This window comes from Engystomops pustulosus, chromosome 2 (assembly GCF_040894005.1).
Source record: "Engystomops pustulosus chromosome 2, aEngPut4.maternal, whole genome shotgun sequence".
In the NCBI taxonomy this organism is placed as follows: domain Eukaryota; kingdom Metazoa; phylum Chordata; class Amphibia; order Anura; family Leptodactylidae; genus Engystomops; species Engystomops pustulosus.
In genome coordinates, this window is record NC_092412.1 from 28,288,004 (window position 1) to 28,309,181 (window position 21,178).

Sequence of the window (21,178 nt, forward strand, 5' to 3'; positions counted from 1 at the left end):
TCCTACCTTCTTTTCTTCCTTCCCTCCTTACACCTGTCCTGACTTCTTTTCTTCCTTCCCTCCCTACACCTGTCCTGCCTTCTTTTCTTCCCTCCCTCCTTACACCTGTCCTAACTCTTTTTTTTTCTTCCATCTGGCCTTCCTCCATTTCTTCCTTACACCTGTCCATGCTTCTTTTCTTTCAAAAACATCTCCTTGTTTCCTTTGTTCTTTAAACCATCCTTCCACCTGTTGTTCTTTTCACCTGTCTTTCCTTCCCTCCTTTAACCTGCCCCTTTTCCCTTTCTTCCTTCCTTACACCTGTCCTTCCTCTTGGTCATCCTTAATCTTTCCTTTCTTTTCTTTCTTTTCTTTCTCTCCTTTCTTTCCTTCCTCTGCTACTACTAAATTTATCTTCCTTACACCATTCATCTTCTAGTTCTCTTTTCCTCCTTCCATACACGTCTTTCTATCTCCAGTTACACTTGGCATTCTTTCCATCCTTCTTTTCTGCTTGCTTTTCTAATTTTCTGTCCTTTCCCCTTCTTTTCCTTCCTTACATGTGTCCCTCCTTTCTTACATTTGACCTTCCAACTGTACCTCATTGATTTTAAACACTTAAGACATCCCAACTACTCAACATCAAGCAATTGAGTGTAAAGTGATTGACGTCTCCTAATAAGGTCTTGTATTATCCACAGCTCCCTGGGATCGGCTCATGGGGACCAAATTACTGCATAAAGACTGATTCTTCTTTGCTAATAGGTGAACACTCCGTGTGTACCCTATATGAAGCAGACTCCACCAATCTTCTCCAACCTAGCCTGTCACCCAGTTCTCAATAAGTATTATTTTGGAAATGATTTTTCTAGGGGGATCTTAAATAAATAGAGACATAATTCTGCATAGTTAATATAACTGAAATAAAGAAAAACTTCTTAAACTTCATGTGGAAACTTGTAGTTTTAGGCTTCAGGAACGGGATCTGTAATTTCCTGATAGATGTTGATACGTTTATTATTCTATTCATGTGTAGCCTATACGACTCTCCCGCCAGGACCATGACCATTGTATTATTAGCGCTCCACAAAGACAACCTGCCTTCATTTTCTGCTTGAACTTTCACTACGACTTTGTGTTTTTACAGTCCCAGTGTTTTTATGGTTCTCTACAGCAAAGAAAAATAACCACAAAAGGTCCTAAATTGATTAAAAGAAAAGTAAAATGTCGGAGGTTGATCGTTTGCAGCATTGAGATTATTCATAGCCTCGGACTCTGTAGGTTAAACTAATTCTTCTGGAGGTGGAAGCGGCGGTGAAATTGCTGTGTCCTTTTATACGGCAGATCGCTTCGTCAGCTGCTCATAATTGGGCTGAACTTTTGTGCCTCTTTGTAGGAAACCAACAAAAGAACTTACAAGAACTCGATAGATGATGGAACTGTAGGGGCAAACACAAGTTGGGGGATATGTATCAGCTCTTGTAACCTAATGGCAAACTACAGGAACCACTAGCTGTAAACCTCGATACCAGCCAATCACAGCTCTGGTTCTATTTTGCTACAGATCATTAATATGAGCTCTGATTGGTTGCTATAGGCAAGGAAGGACATTCTTATTATAAGAAATATAATATTCCGATCCTTAGCCAACATTGTTGTAGAAGAATAAGATCATCTCTGATACTCCAGTAACATCCAGAGCCATGAATAAGACTAGAATAGTCGAAACGCGTTGGTTGTTGTACTGTTGATAAAGTTTTTTACATTTTTAAGGAGAACCTAATAAAGACAAGTGTTTTTAAGCTATGATTCATCTTCAAGTTGTGGTGGGATCCTTTGTTCTACTTTTACAAATTCCGTGCAAACTTCAAGGTGGATCCTCGTTCGTCTCTGGGGATTCATTTGCTGGAACCCCCAGAAATGAGAAGAATTGAGATCTGGAAGCCCTAAAGAGTCTCGGGTGTAAATGCCTCCCTTTCCTTTGAGAAAGGTGGCATGAAAATAGCAGAAATGACATGCCTTGATCCACACACTCTTACCTCACCTCTACCCAACTCTCTTTTGTGTCCACAAAGTGTCATATGTCCTTAACGGGGATGGCCACTAATGAGATACATCACCAGGATGAGTACAAGACCATAATAGGGTCTCCCATCATATTTAATCTGTAAGGTTCTGAGACATGAGGCCTGTCAGCATCAGGACCCAGAGATTCCTGTGATGTCTAATGTCCTGGTTATGGAGGAGGCCGTGCAATTGTTACTGTACGGATGCTCCCTCTGTCATAATCACTCCAATGATTGGAAAGGTATGCCAAGGCTATCCACACACCCCTTCAACCACTGACATGGAAGTGGTCATCATGGAAGGGATTGCGCATACAGCAATGACTGCACGGCCTCCTCCATCGACCAGAAGCCAGCAATACACGGGACGTCATAGAAAGTCCACATGGCTGTGGGCCAGGTGGCCTTTGGCTTACGAGGACAGTGGAGAAACTTGACATAATAAGTATGATATAGGTAACCCCATAAGGGTCTTGTACTTATCCTGTCAAACTTTCATATTAGCGGACAACACCTTTTTTACTCAATCTTGGAAATTCACATAAAAAAACCTCAGAGCGCACCCTGCGCACCAGTTTTGTAGCTTGATAACACACTTCACATTTTGTGATCAGAATACTCTAGAAGACGATTTTGGGATGAAACTACCGGTAGTACCTTGAGAACTCGAATGCAGTAGCCTACGAGGTTCGCAGGGAAATTTGGTTTGAGTCTTCAGTATATGTCCTATGAGGACCTACCCCATGGGGGTTATAGTTATTTCAGTAGAATATTAAAAAAAACTAATGTTTTGGTTTAAAAATAAAGCTGTGGGAAATTGAGTAGACTATATCACAGAAAAGCTGTCTATGTTGCCCCAGTCAACCAATCAGAGCACAGCTATCATTTTGTTTTGTGCTGAGGCAAAATGAAAGCTGCGCTGTGATTGGTTGGTGTGTGTAAGAAACAATATAAAAAATAAGACAATTCTGCTGAGTTTAAAGAGTCCATATTCTCAAGAGGCAAATGTTGTGGTGCCTCAGTGCGCAGAGAGATGTGACTCCGCGCCTCCAAATCCAATCAACATAATGAAATCCATCCTTTTGTAATGAGCCAAAGCGTTTCCTCTGACGAACCTGAATTGCTTTGCCTGTTAATTAGTTATGTGCTAAATAATATATCATTTTATTTAGCAACATTCGGCTCATTTCAATGAAAAATTAAAAACGGTAAAATCGGAAAACAGCAATAACGGTGAATGAAACTAATTTCTCCAGCTTTGAAGTTTACATATGAAAACGCAAGTCGTAAAAGCGGCGGACGTGTCTGGCATGGAAAGTGTTACTTCTAGACGGGGGTTTATGTACTGAAACGGATGTCTGGGTAAAAATGTATTTCAACAGCGACATAAATCCAATGGGTTCTAATTAGAGATGAGCGAACATGCTCGTCCGAGCTTGATGCTCGGTCGAGCATTAGGGTACTCGAAACTGCTCGTTACTCGGACGAATACTTCGCCCGCTCGAGAAAATGGCAGCTCCCGCCGTTTTGCTTTTTGGCGGCCAGAAACAGAGCCAATCACAAGCCAGGAGACTCTGCACTCCACCCAGCATGACGTGGTACCCTTACACGTCGATAGCAGTGGTTGGCTGGCCAGATCAGGTGACCCTGGAATAGACTAGCCGCTGCCCGCGCTGCTCGGATCATTCTGTGTCTGGATGCCGCTAGGGAGAGAGCTGCTGCTGGTCAGGGAAAGCGTTAGGGTGTTCTATTAGCTTACTGTTAGGCAGGAGTGATTCTCAAAGAACCCAACAGCCCTTCTTAGGGCTACAATAACGTTCTACTTTTTTTATTTTAATTTGCATCTTTTACCATTTTGTGAGGAATTAGCAGGGGGACTTGCTACCGTTGTGTTTAGCTCTTAGTGGCACACATATCCATAGCAAAGACCGAAGTGGCAAAATTCAGTAGGGGTTGGATTTCTATTAGGCAATAACTCGGTGTCATCTCATCTGGCATAGTAGTGTGCTTCCTTTGATACTTGGCTAGAAAATAGCCATAGGAGAATACAAACAGCTTCTTGAAGCCTACAGTAGCGTTCTATATATTTGATTTCTGGTTGATCTGCTGGTGGCTGTAGTTTCTGCAGTGCATGTACTTGCCAATTCTGAGCAATTTGTAGTGAGACTTGCGACCGCTGTGTTCTGCGCTTAGTGGCGCACATATCCATAGCAAAGGCCGAAGTGGCAAAATTCAGTAGGGGTTGGATTTCTATTAGGCAATAACTCAGTGTCATCTCATCTGGCATAGTAGTGTGCTTCCTTTGATACTTGGCTAGAAAATAGCCATAGGAGAATACAAACAGCTTCTTGAAGCCTACAGTAGCGTTCTATATATTTGATTTCTGGTTGATCTGCTGGTGGCTGTAGTTTCTGCAGTGCATGTACTTGCCAATTCTGAGCAATTTGTAGTGAGACTTGCGACCGCTGTGTTCTGCGCTTAGTGGCGCACATATCCATAGCAAAGGCCGAAGTGGGAAAATTCAGTAGGGGTTGGATTTCTATTAGGCAATAACTCGGTGTCATCTCATCTGGCATAGTAGTGTGCTTCCTTTGATACTTGGCTAGAAAATAGCCATAGGAGAATACAAACAGCTTCTTGAAGCCTACAGTAGCGTTCTATATATTTGATTTCTGGTTGATCTGCTGGTGGCTGTAGTTTCTGCAGTGCATGTACTAGCCAATTCTGAGCAATTTGTAGTGAGACTTGCGACCGCTGTGTTCTGCGCTTAGTGGCGCACATATCCATAGCAAAGGCCGAAGTGGCAAAATTCAGTAGGGGTTGGATTTCTATTAGGCAATAACTCAGTGTCATCTCATCTGGCATAGTAGTGTGCTTCCTTTGATACTTGGCTAGAAAATAGCCATAGCAATAGGATAGGATTGTTTGGTTTTAAAAACTCAAAAAAAAACAAAAAACACAAAAAAACACAAAAAAAAACAAAAAGAAGTAAAAAAAAAAAAAAAGTTATAACTCTCATTTTAAAAATGTTTAACCCGAGGGCTAGGGGTAGAGGACGAGGGCGGGGACGTGGGCGTCCAACTACTGCAGGGGTCAGAGGCCGTGGTCCTGGGCGGGGTGAGACACCACCTGCTGATGAGGGAGCAGGGGAACGCCGCAGAGCTACACTCCCTAGGTTCATGTCTGAAGTTACTGGGACTCGTGGTAGAGCACTGTTGAGGCCAGAACAGTGCGAACAGGTGATGTCGTGGATTGCTGACAATGCTTCGAGCAATTTGTCCACCACCAGTCAGTCTTCCACGCAGTCCACCCATGTCACCGAAATCGCCACTCCTCCAGCTCCTGCACCTCAGCCTCCTCCCCCCCAGTCTGCCCCCTCCCAGGAAAATTTGGCATTTGAACCGGCATACTCTGAGGAACTGTTTTCTGGACCCTTCCCACAGTCACAAACCACTTGTCCGGTTGCTGCTGAGCAATTTTCCGATGCCCAGGTTTTCCACCAGTCACAGTCTGTGGGTGATGATGACCTTCTTGACGTAGTGGAAGTGTGTAAAGAGGTGTCCGACGATGAGGAGACACGGTTGTCAGACAGTGGGGAAGTTGTTGTCAGGGCAGGAAGTCCGAGGGGGGAGCAGACTGAGGGATCGGAGGATGATGAGGTGACAGACCCAAGCTGGGTTGAGAGGCCGGGTGAACACAGTGCTTCTGAGACGGAGGAGAGTCCTCGACCTGAACAGGTTGGAAGAGGCAGTGGTGGGGCCAGACGGAGAGGCAGGGCCAGAGCTGGTGCATCAGCGCCACTGTCAACTAGTGAAGCTCCCGTGGTGAGGGCTCTTGCGGCGAGGGCTAGATCTTCAGAAGTGTGGAGGTTCTTTAAGGAAACACCGGATGACCGACGGACTGTGGTGTGCAACATTTGCCAAACCAGGCTCAGCAGGGGTTCCACCACTACTAGCTTAACTACCACCAGTATGCGCAGGCATATGAATGCTAAGCACCCCACTCAGTGGCAACAAGCCCGTTCACCTCCGGCCGTGCACACCACTGCTCCTTCCCCTGTGTCAGCTGCTAGTCAGCCCCCTGCCCAGGACCCTGGCACAAAAACCCCATCGTCGCCTCCACGATCCTCCACAGCATCCACCAGCGTTCAGCTCTCCATACCCCAGACGCTGGAGCGGAAACGCAAATATAGTGCAACCCACCCGCACGCCCAAGCCCTTAATGTGCACATCTCCAGATTGCTTAGCCTGGAGATGCTGCCCTATAGGCTAGTAGAGACCGAGGCCTTTCGCAACCTCATGGCGGCGGCCGCCCCTCGGTATTCGGTCCCCAGCCGCCACTACTTTTCCCGATGTGCCGTCCCAGCCCTGCACCAGCACGTGTCAGACAACATCATCCGTGCCCTGACCAACGCCGTTTCTGACAAGGTCCACCTGACCACGGACACGTGGACGAGTGCTGCCGGGCAGGGCCACTATATATCGCTGACGGCACATTGGGTTAACTTGGTGGAGGCTGGGACCGAGTCTGACCCTGGGGCTGCTCATATACTGCCGACGCCGAGGATTGCGGGGCCTACCTCGGTCCAGGTGTTTCAGGCCTACTATGCCTCCTCCTCCTCCCACCCCTCCTCCACCTCCTCCTCCGAACTACCATCCGTGGGCACGGCGCCATCAGTCGGTAGCTCTAGGCACAGCAGCAGTGCCGTCGCTAAGCGACAGCAGGCGGTGCTCAAACTGCTGAGCCTAGGCGACAAAAGGCACACCGCCCAAGAGCTATTACAGGGCATCACGGCGCAGACTGATCTGTGGCTGGCACCGCTGAACCTCAAGCCGGGAATGGTTGTGTGTGACAACGGCCGTAACCTGGTGGCGGCTCTGCAACTCGGCAGACTGACACATGTGCCATGCCTGGCCCATGTGTTAAATCTGATAGTGCAGCGTTTCCTCAAGACATACCCCAATCTGTCTGATTTGCTCACGAAGGTGCGCCGCATCTGTGCGCATTTCAGGAAGTCCAGCCCAGATGCTGCCACTCTCAGGGCAGCGCAGCGCCGCCTCCAACTGCCCGCTCACCGACTGTTGTGCGACGTGCCCACGAGGTGGAATTCAACACTGACCATGTTATCCAGAGTTTACCAGCAGCGCAGAGCGATTGTAGACTGCCAGATGTCAACTTCCACCAGAACTGGTAGTCAGGTCAGTCAGCTTCCTCAAGTCTACAATGAGGAGTGGACGTGGATGTCTGATATCTGTCAGGTGCTGAGTAACTTTGAGGAGTCAACACAGATGGTCAGTGGCGATGCCGCCATCATCAGCCTCACCATCCCGCTGCTTGGCCTGTTGAAAAACTCTCTGGTCAGCATGAAGTCGGAAGCTTTGCGCTCGTCACAAGAGACGGGGGAAGAATATTCCCTTGTTGATAGCCAAAGCACCCTGAGGTCTGTTTCTCAGCGCATATCGGAGGAGGTGGAGGTGGAGGAGGATGAGGAGGAAGAGGAGGAGAATGTTGGCGAGACACAAGAGGGGACCATTGTTGAGTCCTTCACTGTTCAGCGTGTATGGGCAGAAGAAGAGGAGTTGGAGGAGTTGGAGGAGGAGGAAATGGACAGTCAGGCCAGTGAGGGGAGTGAATTCTTACGCGTTGGTACTCTGGCGCATATGGCAGATTTCATGCTAGGCTGCCTATCCCGAGACCCTCGCGTTCAAAGAATTTATTCCAGCACCGATTACTGGGTGTTCACTCTCCTGGACCCACGGTACAAGCAAAATCTTCCCACTCTCATCCCTGGAGAGGAAAGGAGTGTGAGAATGCATGAATACCAGCAGGCCCTGGTGCACAAGCTGAAACAGTATTTCCCTTCTGACAGCGCTAGCGGCAGAGTGCGTAGTTCTGCGGGACAAGTAGCGAGGGAGAGTAGGCGAGCAGGCAGCTTGTCCAGCACTGGCAAGGGTACGCTTTACAAGGCTTTTGCCAGCTTTATGTCACCCCAGCAAGACACTGTCACCTGTCCCCAGTCTCGGCAGAGTAGGGCTGATCTTTACAGAAAGATGGTGAGGGAGTACGTAGCTGACCATACCATCGTCCTAAATGATCACACAGCTCCCTACAACTACTGGGTTTCAAAGCTGGACATGTGGCACGAACTGGCGCTGTACGCCTTGGAGGTTCTTGCCTGCCCTGCCGCTAGCGTCTTGTCCGAGCGGGTTTTCAGTGCAGCTGGTGGCATCATCACCGATAAGCGTACACGCCTGTCGACTGACAGCGCTGACAGGCTGACGCTTATTAAAATGAATAAAGGCTGGATTTCTCAGAATTTCCAATCTCCACCAGGTGAAGGAAGCTCAACCTGAATAATTGATCCACTCCTCCTCCTCCTCCTCATTTTCCTCCTTCTCCTCCTCTTTGTACAGTAAAGCAGAGGAAAATGGCTATTTTTTGACAGGGCCCACTGGCTCTTGCTATAGTACTTCATGCATTTAATTTTTCTGGAGGGCCACCTACCCGGTCCTCTGTTTGAAACAATTTTTGTGAGTGCCACATACAGGCACTCAATCTATTCCATTTTTCTGGAGGGCCACCTACCCGGTCCTCTGTTTTAAAAAATTTTTGGGACTGCCACATACAGGCACTCAATCTATTCCATTTTACTGCAGGGCCACCTACCTGCTCCTCTGGTTTGAACAATTTTTGGGACTGCCACATACAGGCACTCAATCTATTCCATTTTACTGGAGGGCCACCTACCTGCTCCTCTGGTTTGAAGAATTTTTGGGACTGCCACATACAGGCACTCAATCTATTCCATTTTACTGGAGGGCCACCTACCTGCTCCTCTGGTTTGAAACATTTTTGGGACTGCCACATACAGGCACTCAATCTATTCCATTTTACTGGAGGGCCACCTACCTGCTCCTCTGGTTTGAAACATTTTTGGGACTGCCACATACAGGCACTCAATCTATCCCATTTTACTGGAGGGCCACCTACCTGCTCCTCTGGTTTGAAACATTTTTGGGACTGCCACATACAGGCACTCAATCTATTCCATTTTACTGCAGGGCCACCTACCTGCTCCTCTGGTTTGAACAATTTTTGGGACTGCCACATACAGGCACTCAATCTATTCCATTTTACTGGAGGGCCACCTACCTGCTCCTCTGGTTTGAAGAATTTTTGGGACTGCCACATACAGGCACTCAATCTATTCCATTTTACTGGAGGGCCACCTACCTGCTCCTCTGGTTTGAAACATTTTTGGGACTGCCACATACAGGCACTCAATCTATTCCATTTTACTGCAGGGCCACCTACCTGCTCCTCTGGTTTGAACAATTTTTGGGACTGCCACATACAGGCACTCAATCTATTCCATTTTACTGGAGGGCCACCTACCTGCTCCTCTGGTTTGAAACATTTTTGGGACTGCCACATACAGGCACTCAATCTATTCCATTTTACTGGAGGGCCACCTACCTGCTCCTCTGGTTTGAAGAATTTTTGGGACTGCCACATACAGGCACTCAATCTATTCCATTTTACTGGAGGGCCACCTACCTGCTCCTCTGGTTTGAAACATTTTTGGGACTGCCACATACAGGCACTCAATCTATCCCATTTTACTGGAGGGCCACCTACCTGCTCCTCTGGTTTGAAAAATGTTTGGGACTGCCACATACAGGCACTATCCAAATTAAATTGTCTCCATAGCAGCCTCCACACGTTGTCTCCATTGCTACCTCCAAAAGTCGTCCATATAGCTGCCTCCATACATCGTCCCTTTATCAAACGAGGTGTGTCAGGCAGAAATTTGGGTTGTTTTCATGGATTCCACATCAAAGTTGTTAACTTTGTCGCCACCCTGCTGTGTTATCCACAAAATATACTGGCAAACTTTTACCATTTAGGGATATTATTTCAGCGCTTCTTGCGCATCTGTTTACATTCCCCTCACCCGGCATATCCTAAACTTATAAGAACGCTACTACACTTGATCTTATACAAAAGGTTCTTAGAAGTGCTGTTTGGGGAGTAGCCTAGAGACAGGGGCTTGGATTGGCGAAAGCTCGCCTGGCAGCGGAACGCCAGCTCCATGCGCATCATGCGCTTCTTACATTCCCCTCACCCGCCATATCCCAAACTTATAAGAACGCTACTACACTTAACTTGGTGCAGGCTGGGACCGAGTCTGACCCTGGGGCTGGTCATATACTGCCGACGCAGAGAATTGCGGGGCCTACCTCGGTCCAGGTCTCAAAGGCCTACTATACCTCCTCCCACCCCTCCTCCACCTCCTCCTCCTCCGAATTACCATCCGTGGGCATGGCGCCATCAGTCGGTAGCTCTAGGCACAGCAGCAGTGCCGTCGCTAAGCGACAGCAGGCGGTGCTCAAACTGCTGAGCCTAGGCGATAAAAGGCACACCGCCCAAGAGCTATTACAGGGCATTCCACATCAAAGTTGTTAACTTTGTCGCCACCCTGCTGTGTAATCCACAAAATATACTTGCAAACTTTTACCATTTAGGGATATTATTTCAGCGCTTCTTGCGCATCTGTTTACATTCCCCTCACCCGCCATATCCTAAACTTATAAGAACGCTACTACACTTGATCTTATACAAAAGGTTCTTAGAAGTGCTGTTTGGGGAGTAGCCTAGAGACAGGGGCTTGGATTGGCGAAAGCTCGCCTGGCAGCGGAGCGCCAGCTCCATGCCAAGATCCAACTAACATAGTTTTAACTGCAGCACCTTTAATCTACTACTAGTTCACTGCCTCCATACATGGTCCCCTTATCAAACGAGCTGTGTCAGGCAGAATTTTGGGTTGTTTTCATGGCTTCCATGTTAACTTTGTCGCCACCCTGCTGTGTAATCCACAAAATATACTGGCAAACTTTTATCATGTACCGATATTATTTGAGCGCTTCTTGCTCACCTCCTTTGGTTCCTCTCTGCCACCCATTGGTTTGAAGCCTGAGTCCATTTAGGGTATGTCGCCATGCCACTCTCTAGCCTGCTGCCGCTGCCTCTGCATGCCGTCCCCTATAGTGTCAGGGTCAATTATTGGATGTTTTAGATGCTATCTAGCTTCATTCTGTCACTCTGTCATGGCCATGCTGTTGCCCATAATTTTGGCATAATGGTGCGATTAAGCAGCCTCAGAGGCATCCATGCATGCTGCCCCTGCTGTTTCCTGTCCATTTCCGTGGTGTTTCCATCCATTTCTGAGGTTCCCAGGTGTTTGGCCAAGCTTCCCTGTGCAGAGCCTTGGTCCCCTTGAAAAATGCTCGAGTCTCCCATTGACTTCAATGGGGTTCGTTATTCGAGACGAGCACTCGAGCATCGGGAAAAGTTCGTCTCGAATAACGAGTACCCGAGCATTTTAGTGTTCGCTCATCTCTAGTTCTAATCCTTATACAGGACGGGAACGTGTTTCTTCCAATTGGTCACGTTACTGGTGCGCTGTCCACTGTGATTGGTGGAAACCACAATAGGGACTTTTTATTTTTAATCAAATACATTTTTATTAAACAGTTTTTTTTTGTTTTTTATTTGTATTAACACAAAACTCTCCCCTTTCTCCCACATTAGGGACTTTTTAGTTGTTATTCAATAAAAGGATTGTGGAGTTTCCGCTCAGTTTATCCGGCAACAACGTTCTCCAGTCAATGTGAGAAGTTATGTCTGTTCTCAGACTCCGACGAGGAGATCACTCATTTTTCACATGAACTCACTAAAGTGTGACACAATGGGGCTCATTTACTAAGGGTCCGCGGAGCGCATTTTCGCCGGGTTTCCCGACAATTTCCGTTTTGCGCCGAATTGGACCGGGATTTTGGCGCACGTGGTCGGATGTACGCATGCGATCGCAGATTTACTTACCCGGCCCTATCGCGATCCCGCAGTGCGTTGTCTGACGAGGATTCGGGTCCGGCGGATTCACTAAGCTTGTGCATCCGAGTTCCTGCATCCGTCACTTCCGCTCCTGCGCCGAGGTCCGCCGGAGTTCACCTTTTTCTTCCCGGTGCTTGTAAGTGCATTGTCTTGCTACACATTTCTAATTGTTAAATCCCACGCTCAGTCTGAATCGGTCCGATCGTCCGACGGCACACCCAATTTGTGTCACATGGAAGGCAGCGTGTGCACCAAAAAACGATTCCATGTCGTGCAATCCCCGAAAATGCCACAAAGTCCGAAAAAAAAGTGCGATCCACGACCCTTAGTAAATGAGCCCCATTATATTTTAGTTTCTGGACTCCTGTGAGTCAGAAAAGTTCACAACATCTAATGGAAAGTACAATAATGTAATAATACATTGATAACTCACCACGTGTCAGTGGAGCGGGGGATAGAAGCTGCATCGTGGGGTGTTATTATATGGTTATCACATGTCTTGTATGTCTGGTGTCATTTCTTTGTTGACCTCCGCTTTTATATATGTGGAGATGAAGATACTTTTCTAATTGCTTCCTCTCATTTCCATTTGTGTTCCTATTGTTAGTGTTACTCAGCACTGACTCATCAGGATATAATATGTGTGCATTGTTTATTACGCTTGCGGTTATTATCAGCGTGACACATACGTTCCAACACCGGCAAAGGGCAAGACTTTATTCCCAGGCCTGAAACAGGGGTCAATTGTCAGGTCCACATGAGTATGTGATAAGCGCCCCCTGTTGTAGGATTGAGATATAGCTGGAATACAGCCCAGTATAGCTATAGGAGTCTATTTTGCTAGTGTTATAGGTGAGTCAGTGTGTGATGAATTGTTATATTTTATTCTGTAATTAAATTTTATAAAGAATTTGATTTCTAGGACCTCATGCAAACAACCGTTATGGGATATGAGACATGTCCGCACCGTAACCTGGCTGATTGGCTTTCTACGGAGAGGAGTGAGGAGCACTCGCCCATCCTCGCTCCTCCCTCCTCCACCTAGGGACCTAAAAGTTACAAAAAGTCTATCAAGTTAAGATTCATTTCCCAAATCAGTCTGAACATCCCAATTCAATCGAATTTTATTTCAACCAAACCCCTGGTCCATCATAATACAAACAGGTTTCAAGCTTACTTAAAATTACTAATGGATTATCCTGCAACAGACACAGGGACGCCTCTCATATTAAAAAACAAAAATTCATTAAATTCAGCACTCCCCTCTGGTGCACACCATGATGCGGTGGCGGTGGCACCACGTGATGACATCATGGAGTGTCTTTGCCTGTCTTACTCACATACAATGGATTCTCTTCTCCTCTCATGGATGTGCAGTCTGCTTTATGGCAAATTTGGGCCCCCTCCATCCCTGGGTCCAGTCGCACCCCTGGAGCATCTGAACTTGACTCATCTCAGGCAAAATATGACTCTTCTCTGCTTTTTTTCACAAGGAGTTTTTTTTTTCTAGGCAATTAGGTAAGATTTCCCATAAGGGGGGATTCTAGAATGTATGTGCAGTTCAAGAGTAAGGGGTTAGCTATGCTGGGTCCACAAGGCATTCTCCCATAGACTTACATGGAGTCCCCATAATATTCTAAGGCAGAAAGTTTCTAAAGTGGTAAACAACTTTCCAGACAGCACCTGTCATTCTAAAGGTCAGGCTGTCTGCTTTTCTGCTAAACAAGTCTGGTGTTTCTTGTGCAAAACCATTTCTGCTCTATCTTTGGAAAAACGCCTTGCTTGTCTTTAGTTAGAGATACAGGGGCTCATTTACTTACCCCGTCCATTCGCGATCCCACGGCGCGTTGTCCGTCGTTGATTCAGAGCTTGGCGGGATTCACTAAGGCCGTGCGCTCGATATCCACTTGGTGTCGCTGCTGCGCTGAAGTCCGACGGAGTTCACCTTCTTCGTTCCGGTGTATGTGAGTGCTATTCTTGAGACACTTTTTTTTTTTTTTTAATTCTGCGTTTTTTTCCGAATCCGACGGGTTGTCCGACGGCCACACCCCCGATTTCTGTTGCGTGAAAGCCGGCGTCGATGCGACAGAATCCGATCGCGTGCGGCAAAATCCCGGGGGAATTCGGCGCAAATTAGAAATACTTGGGAAACCCGAACGAAAATGCGCGATTCGGACTCTTAGTAAATGAGCCCCAATCAGTCAGAAGTGTCTGTGTTCATTAACCCTTTTTTTACAAGTCTATACATATACAGTACTATTAAAACTGAAAGTATATAACAAAACACTATAGATTATGTAAGTGATGTAAAATAAAGTAAGAAGTGCTGAGTTACTATAGGGGAAATCTTCAAATGACCAAAGTTCAATGACTCCTCCGATATACATGGATACAGGCGGTCCCCTACTTAAGGACACCCGACTTACAGACAATCCATAGTTACAGACAGACCCCTCTGACCTCTGGTGAAGCTTTCTCAATGCTTTACTATAATCCTAGATTGCAATAATCAGCTGTAAGGTGTCTGTAATGAAGCTTTATTGATAATCCTTGGTCCCATTACAGCAAAAAATGTTTAAACTCCAATTGTCTCTGGGGCCAAATTTTTTTGTCTAGATCTACAATTATAAAATATACAGTTTTGACTTACATACAAATTCAACTTAAGAACAAACCTCCGGACCCTATCTTTTACTTAACCCGGGGACTGCCTGTATATACATTTTATACCCGGGACTAGTAGTTTAATGGGGGTAAAGTCTGGTGTATATATCCATGTATTCTGCATTATTATGACTTCGATCCCTGAAAATATGAATACCTTTCTAGTATAAGCTTCTATGAATCTCTCCTGGTACCACTATTATATAATTGTCTCCTACATCTCGGTCTTGTGTATGGGAATAACACGCTGTATACCATCCAGATCACTCCATGTGTTACAGACGATGTGAATGGCTGCAATTTGCCGCTCGATAATACAATAATTCACCTTGGAATGTTCAAGATTCATGAAAAGGATAAAGCTCCGTCTTTTTTTTTTTTTTCTCTCCCAGCTTTCTATTCCTTGGAGATGTGGAGGTAGATATACATTTTAGCGTCTGTAATGCTTTGAGTTATAATCTAATTATTCCCGTTGGTTGTAATGTACTTTATCTTAATGCAAATGTATAGAATAAAACCTGCGCTTTCATCTCTTCTTCATACAATGTCAGGGTTTTTTTTTTTCTCCAGGCGCGTTCTTAGAGTATGGCGCACTATAGAGGAATTTGTATTGTCTAATTACATTGTTTTATAGAAGGCTCAAGGGCAAATAAAGGACATTTGCTGCCGTAAATATATTACTATGTATTCCAGGAATAATGAGGCCATATGGAGCCGTACACCTCTTTTTGAAAAATGTCTGGGACATTGAAGTATGGTTTATATGTTTCCTAATCTTTGTGTGTGTGTGTATGGTGGACTCCTGACAACTACTCTCAACTACAACTACTCTCATTGGGGCAGATTTACTTACCCGGTCCGTTCGCGATCCAGCGGCGCGTTCTCTGCGGTGGATTCGGGTCCGGCCGGGATTCACTAAGGTAGTTCCTCCGACGTCCACCAGGTGGCGCTCCTGCGCTGAAGAGCATCGGAACGCACTCAAGTACACCGGCCTATTCCTGGTGAAGGTAAGTGCAAGCTCCGCGACAGTTTTTCTTTTTTAAATGCGGCGGTTTTTCCGAATCCGTCGGGTTTTCGTTCGGCCACGCCCCCCGATTTCCGTCGCGTGCATGCCAGCGCCGATGCGCCAAAATCCGATCGCGTGCACCAAAAACCCGGGGCAATACAGGGAAAATCGGCGCAAAACGGAAATATTCGGGTAACACGTCGGGAAAACGCGAATCGGGCCCTTAGTAAATGACCCCCATTCTCCCAGACTTCTCTATGGTGACTTCTCTCCCCAGCAATAAAAGGGAAAATTTTTCATAATCCAACTCAATATTCTGCAATATTGTCGGTAGGGATGAATGGAAGCAATCGGTTTGGGATTCCCAAACCCAAACAGAATTGGAACCAACTGCTAACACTCACAATGGGTGCTGACAGCTGTCTGAACCTGAGCCTGAACCCCAAACCCAAACTTCTGACTAAAGTTTGGGTTAGGGGACCCAATTTAGCTATGTTAAGAACAGATCTAAACTTTGAGCTTCCGGTCCACTCATCTCTAGTTGTTAGTGAAGATAATGATAGGAAGGATGGATCTCTACATGCCCAATCCCCTTGATTTAAAGGGAACCTGCCAGCAGAAATTGACCTAATAAACCAGAATGTTATCAAGCAGCCAAACAGCTTCCACATCATATTTCTTTCTTGACCTAGTGTGGTGGCGTCATCGAGAAAATCAACTTTGAAATGAGATGTAAATTGGTTGTATAAAGTCAAGGAGGTGGAGATTGTAAAAATGAAGTCAAGCTCTGTCTTCCTCAGAAAGCCCCTTCATTGATGGTCCGGCATCCAGAGACATAACTAGCCAGATCTCCTGAAGTGCGATGCATGATATCAATCATAGAGGAGGAGGTGTTCACAGCTCCCCATCTTGACTTCAGTGTTAAACTCTCCACCTCCTTGACTTTATGCAACCAATTTACAGCTCACTTCAAAGTTGATTTTCTGGATGATGTCACCACACTGGGTCATGAAAGAAACAAAAACTAGAAGGTGTTACACGGCTTGACAATATTCTGGCTGTGGTGTATTAGGTCAATTGCTAATGACAGGTTCCCTTTATGAGAGAACGGAGTCTAGAGCAGTCTGACAGAATACTCCCTCCTCTCAGACTACGACACAAGCATGTCCCACTCTGCCCAGTGTGTACTTTTAGTCATCAATGATCTAATACATAGCGTCAGATTTAGACTATAGTATAAACTGCCAGACAAGTCTGAGGATGCCAGCAATGGTATCTGTAGGGATCAATACCTTCCCAATATCAAACATACTGCAATGGCAAAACTTTTGTTGAGTTTCTCAACCGAAATGTCCCTAACCATGGTGAGCACTTGTGCAGAGGGACTCAGGATCCATACAAAGAATTTTTCTCACTCCATTTGGAAATCGTTAAAAGGGGTTTTCCAGTAATTCTGGAAAACCCTTTGAGGACAGGGTAGGGATGACGAAAGGAAACAGTGTATTTACCCTGCTCTGTCTACCGTGTAACTTTGAGGTCTTTGTCACCTGCCTCCTTAGACCATGAGCTGTCACTTCTTCTTATGTCACATGTTACGTCAGACGCCTGGGAAGTAAAGTATTATAGGGAGACACTTCTTTGAAACCCTAGCGGAGTGCAAGGCAAATCATTCGTCAGCTAGAAGCAGTGACTATGAGAGAAGATCCATATGGCTATTAGTGTCCTCCTATCACTGCTAAGAGCGATTAGCTGTCCTTTGCCATGGCTCCCCACGTCATCACACCAGCAGGGGGCAGTGTGTCCTCCTATCACTACTAAGGGTGACTGACTGTCCTATTCCACAGCTCCCTACTTCATCACACCAGCAGGGGGTAGTGTATGCTCCTATCACTACTAGGGGTTACTGACTGTCCTTTGCCATGGCTCCCCACATCATCTCACCAGCAGGGGGCAGTGTGTCCTCCTATCATTACTAGGGGTTACTGACTGTCCTTTGCCATGGCTCCCCACATCATCACACCAGCAGGGGGCAGTGTGTCCTCCTATCATTACTAGGGGTTACTGACTGTCCTTTGCCATGGCTCCCCACATCATCACACCAGCAGGGGGCAGTGTGTCCTCCTGTCACTACTAGGGGTGACTGACTGTTCTATGCCATGGCTCCCCACATCATGACACCAGCAGGGGGCAGTGTGTCCTCCTATCACTACTAGTGGTGACTGACTGTTCTATGCCACGGCTCCCCACATAATCACACCAGCGGGGGGCAGTGTGTCCTCCTACTACTAAAGGTGACTGTCCTGTGCCATGGCTCCCCACATAATCACACCAGCAGGGGGAGGTGTGTCCTCCTATCACTATCTTATGCCATGGCTCCCTACATCATCACACCAGCAGGGGGCAGTGTGTCCTCCTATCACTACTACTAAAGGTGACTGTCCTGTGCCATGGCTCTCCACGTCATCACTCCACCCTCCATCAGAGGTTACAGTATAATAGGAAATCTTCCTGACTTGCCCCCCTGCCAAAAGTCACGGTGCGCCCAGAGTCTAATTTTGGATTTTATTCAGTGATGTAACGAGGAAGCGACTGCAGAAATATTCCCATTAAACCCTCTGAATGTAGAATTTTCTGCAAACAACAATGTGAATCTGAGTACAGTTACACCTTAATATCTCAATTTCACACTCGGATGGATCCGACACAGTGTGAAGGGAAGCTTACTGAGAATTCCTGCAGGGGCTCTGTCTGCCGGGGATGCGAGACGTGACTACATGTGCAGAACAAGCCGTGTGCCTTGTACACAGCACGTGGTACAGCAGATGAGATACACACTGAGGACACATGCTGCATCAGCAGGGACCCAGGCGCTGTCCTTAAAGGAACATGCCGCCATATACTGCTGGAGAGTATACCGGTAATACCAGTAGGTGTGGACATACATCATACCCCTAGTAGGGTGATAACATTTATTAACACTATCATTTCAGCATATCCATTGATAAACAGTATGGCAGTACTTTTAGCCACTCACTATATGGCAGTGTTGTTATCCAGTAACTACACAGCAGTGTGTTTATCCAATGCCAGTATGGTGGTATTATTATCCAGGCACTACATGGCATTGTTAATTTTCAGCAGTTATATAGCACTTTTATTATCCAGTACTACAGAGCAGTACTATCCAGTCACTACATGGTGGTATTATCCAGTCACTACATGGTGGTATTATCCAGTCCCTATATGGTGGTGTTATTATCCAGTTACTACAGGGCAGTATTGTAATTTAGTGACTATATGATGGTGTTATTACTCAGGCACTACAGGGCAGTATTACTATTCTGTTACTACAGGGTATTATTATCCAGTCACTATATGGTGGTGTTATTATCCAATTACTAAAGGGCAGTATTATTATTTAGTGACTACACTCACCGGCCACTTTATTAGGTACACCTGTCCAACTGCTCGTTAACACTTAATTTCTAATCAGCCAATCACATGGCGGCAACTCAGTGCATTTAGGCATGTAGACATGGTCAAGACAATCTCCTGCAGTTCAAACCGAGCATCAGTATGGGGAAGAAAGGTGATTTGAGGCCTTTGAACGTGGCATGGTTGTTGGTGCCAGAAGGGCTGCTCTGAGTATTTCAGAAACTGCTGATCTACTGGGATTTTCACGCACAACCATCTCTAGGGTTTACAGGGAATGGTCCGAAAAAGAAAAAATATCCAGTGAGCGGCAGTTCTGTGGTCGGAAATGCCTTGTTGATGCCAGAGGTCAGAGGAGAATGGGCAGACTGTTTCGAGGTGATAGAAAGGCAACAGTGACTCAAATCACCACCCGTTACAACCAAGGTAGGCAGAAGAGCATCTCTGAACGCACAGTACGTCGAACTTTGAGGCAGATGGGCTACAGCAGCAGAAGACCACACCGGGTGCCACTCCTTTCAGCTAAGAACAGGAAACTGAGGCTACAATTTGCACAAGCTCATCGAAATTGGACAGTAGAAGATTGGAAAAACGTTGCCTGCTGTGATGAGTCTCGATTTCTGCTGCGACATTCGGATGGTAGGGTCAGAATTTGGCGTCAACAACATGAAAGCATGGATCCATCCTGCCTTGTATCAACGGTTCAGGCTGGTGGTGGGGGTGTCATGGTGTGGGGAATATTTTCTTGGCACTCTTTGGGCCCCTTGGTACCAATTGAGCATCGTTGCAACGCCACAGCCTACCTGAGTATTGTTGCTGACCATGTCCATCCCTTTATGAGCACAATGTACCCTGTAACATCTGATGGCTACTTTCAGCAGGATAATGCGCCATGTCATAAAGCTGGAATCATCTCAGACTGGTTTCTTGAACATGACAATGAGGTCACTGGACACAAATGGCCTCCACAGTCACCAGATCTCAATCCAATAGAGCATCTTTGGGATGTGGTGGAACGGGAGATTCGCATCATGGATGTGCAGCCGACAAATCTGCGGCAACTGTGTGATGCCATCATGTCAATATGGAGCAAAATCTCTGAGGAGCTTCCAGCACCTTGTTGTATCTATGCCACGAAGAATTGAGGCAGTTCTGAAGGCAAAAGGGGGTCCAACCCGTTACTAGCATGGTGTACCTAATAAAGTGGCCCGTGAGTGTATATGATGGTGTTATTATTTACATTGTTATTTGGTGTTATCTAGTCACTATATGGTGGTATTATACAGTCACTACAGAACAGTGTTATTATCCATTCCTTATGGGGCGATATTATAATTTGTTTATTGGCTTTGTTCATCAATGTGGAACAATTCTTCACTGTGCAAAAAGGAGTTTCCCCCACGTTCTGAATTAAACGCACCGTGTAAATATATCGCAACCAACACCAATAACTTTAGCAAAAACATTTATCTTTGTCAATGACTTCCTTCCACATCAATGAGAATTTGGAAAATCGCATGGAGAGATTTCACCAACTCCTTTGGAGTTGCACCTTACTGGACACATGTATCAACTTACCAAGACTCGGACATACTCAGCGAGGTTTCAGAGGCTCCACCTCGTTCCTTGGGGAAGAAAGGAGGTGGAGCCTATGAAATGTCGCTCAGTGTGTTGTGGGTAGGGTGAGACGTGCATAGAGTAACAGCCTGTGAAGCTACAGAAGAAGGGACTCTGGTAACGCCCCCTCAGAGCCCTTCACATTAGCATAATTGTAAAAATTGATTTAAGAAGGAAGTAGGCCATGGGTAACAAATATAAGAAGATTACCACAGTTTATCCATGCCTAATCGTGATGGTAGATTTTCTTGGAAAGTCTACAGATGAGCAAATCATATCATTGCTTCACAAATTGGGCATGAATGTGCCTATTTTCCGACGCCATATAAAATCCAAATATTTTCTGTTTCGATTTGATTAATTTTTAAAATGGCGTCTGCCTACTGTTGTAATTGATTCCAGAGGTTGTAATGAAAAACATTGGTATGAAAAACATACTGTATTTGGACTGCAACCTAATCTTACGTAAAATTTGCTGAAGCTTCAGCAAAGCGAATCTTGGATGATTTGCTCTTCTCTA

At 46.1% G+C, this 21,178-nt stretch overlaps 1 protein-coding gene across 1 annotated transcript in view; it reads left to right on the forward strand.

The window, feature by feature from the left end:
- The window catches only part of MTNR1B (melatonin receptor 1B), a 106,057-nt gene that overhangs the window by 17,356 nt on the left and 67,523 nt on the right, over window positions 1-21,178 (forward strand). The window lies entirely within an intron of this gene.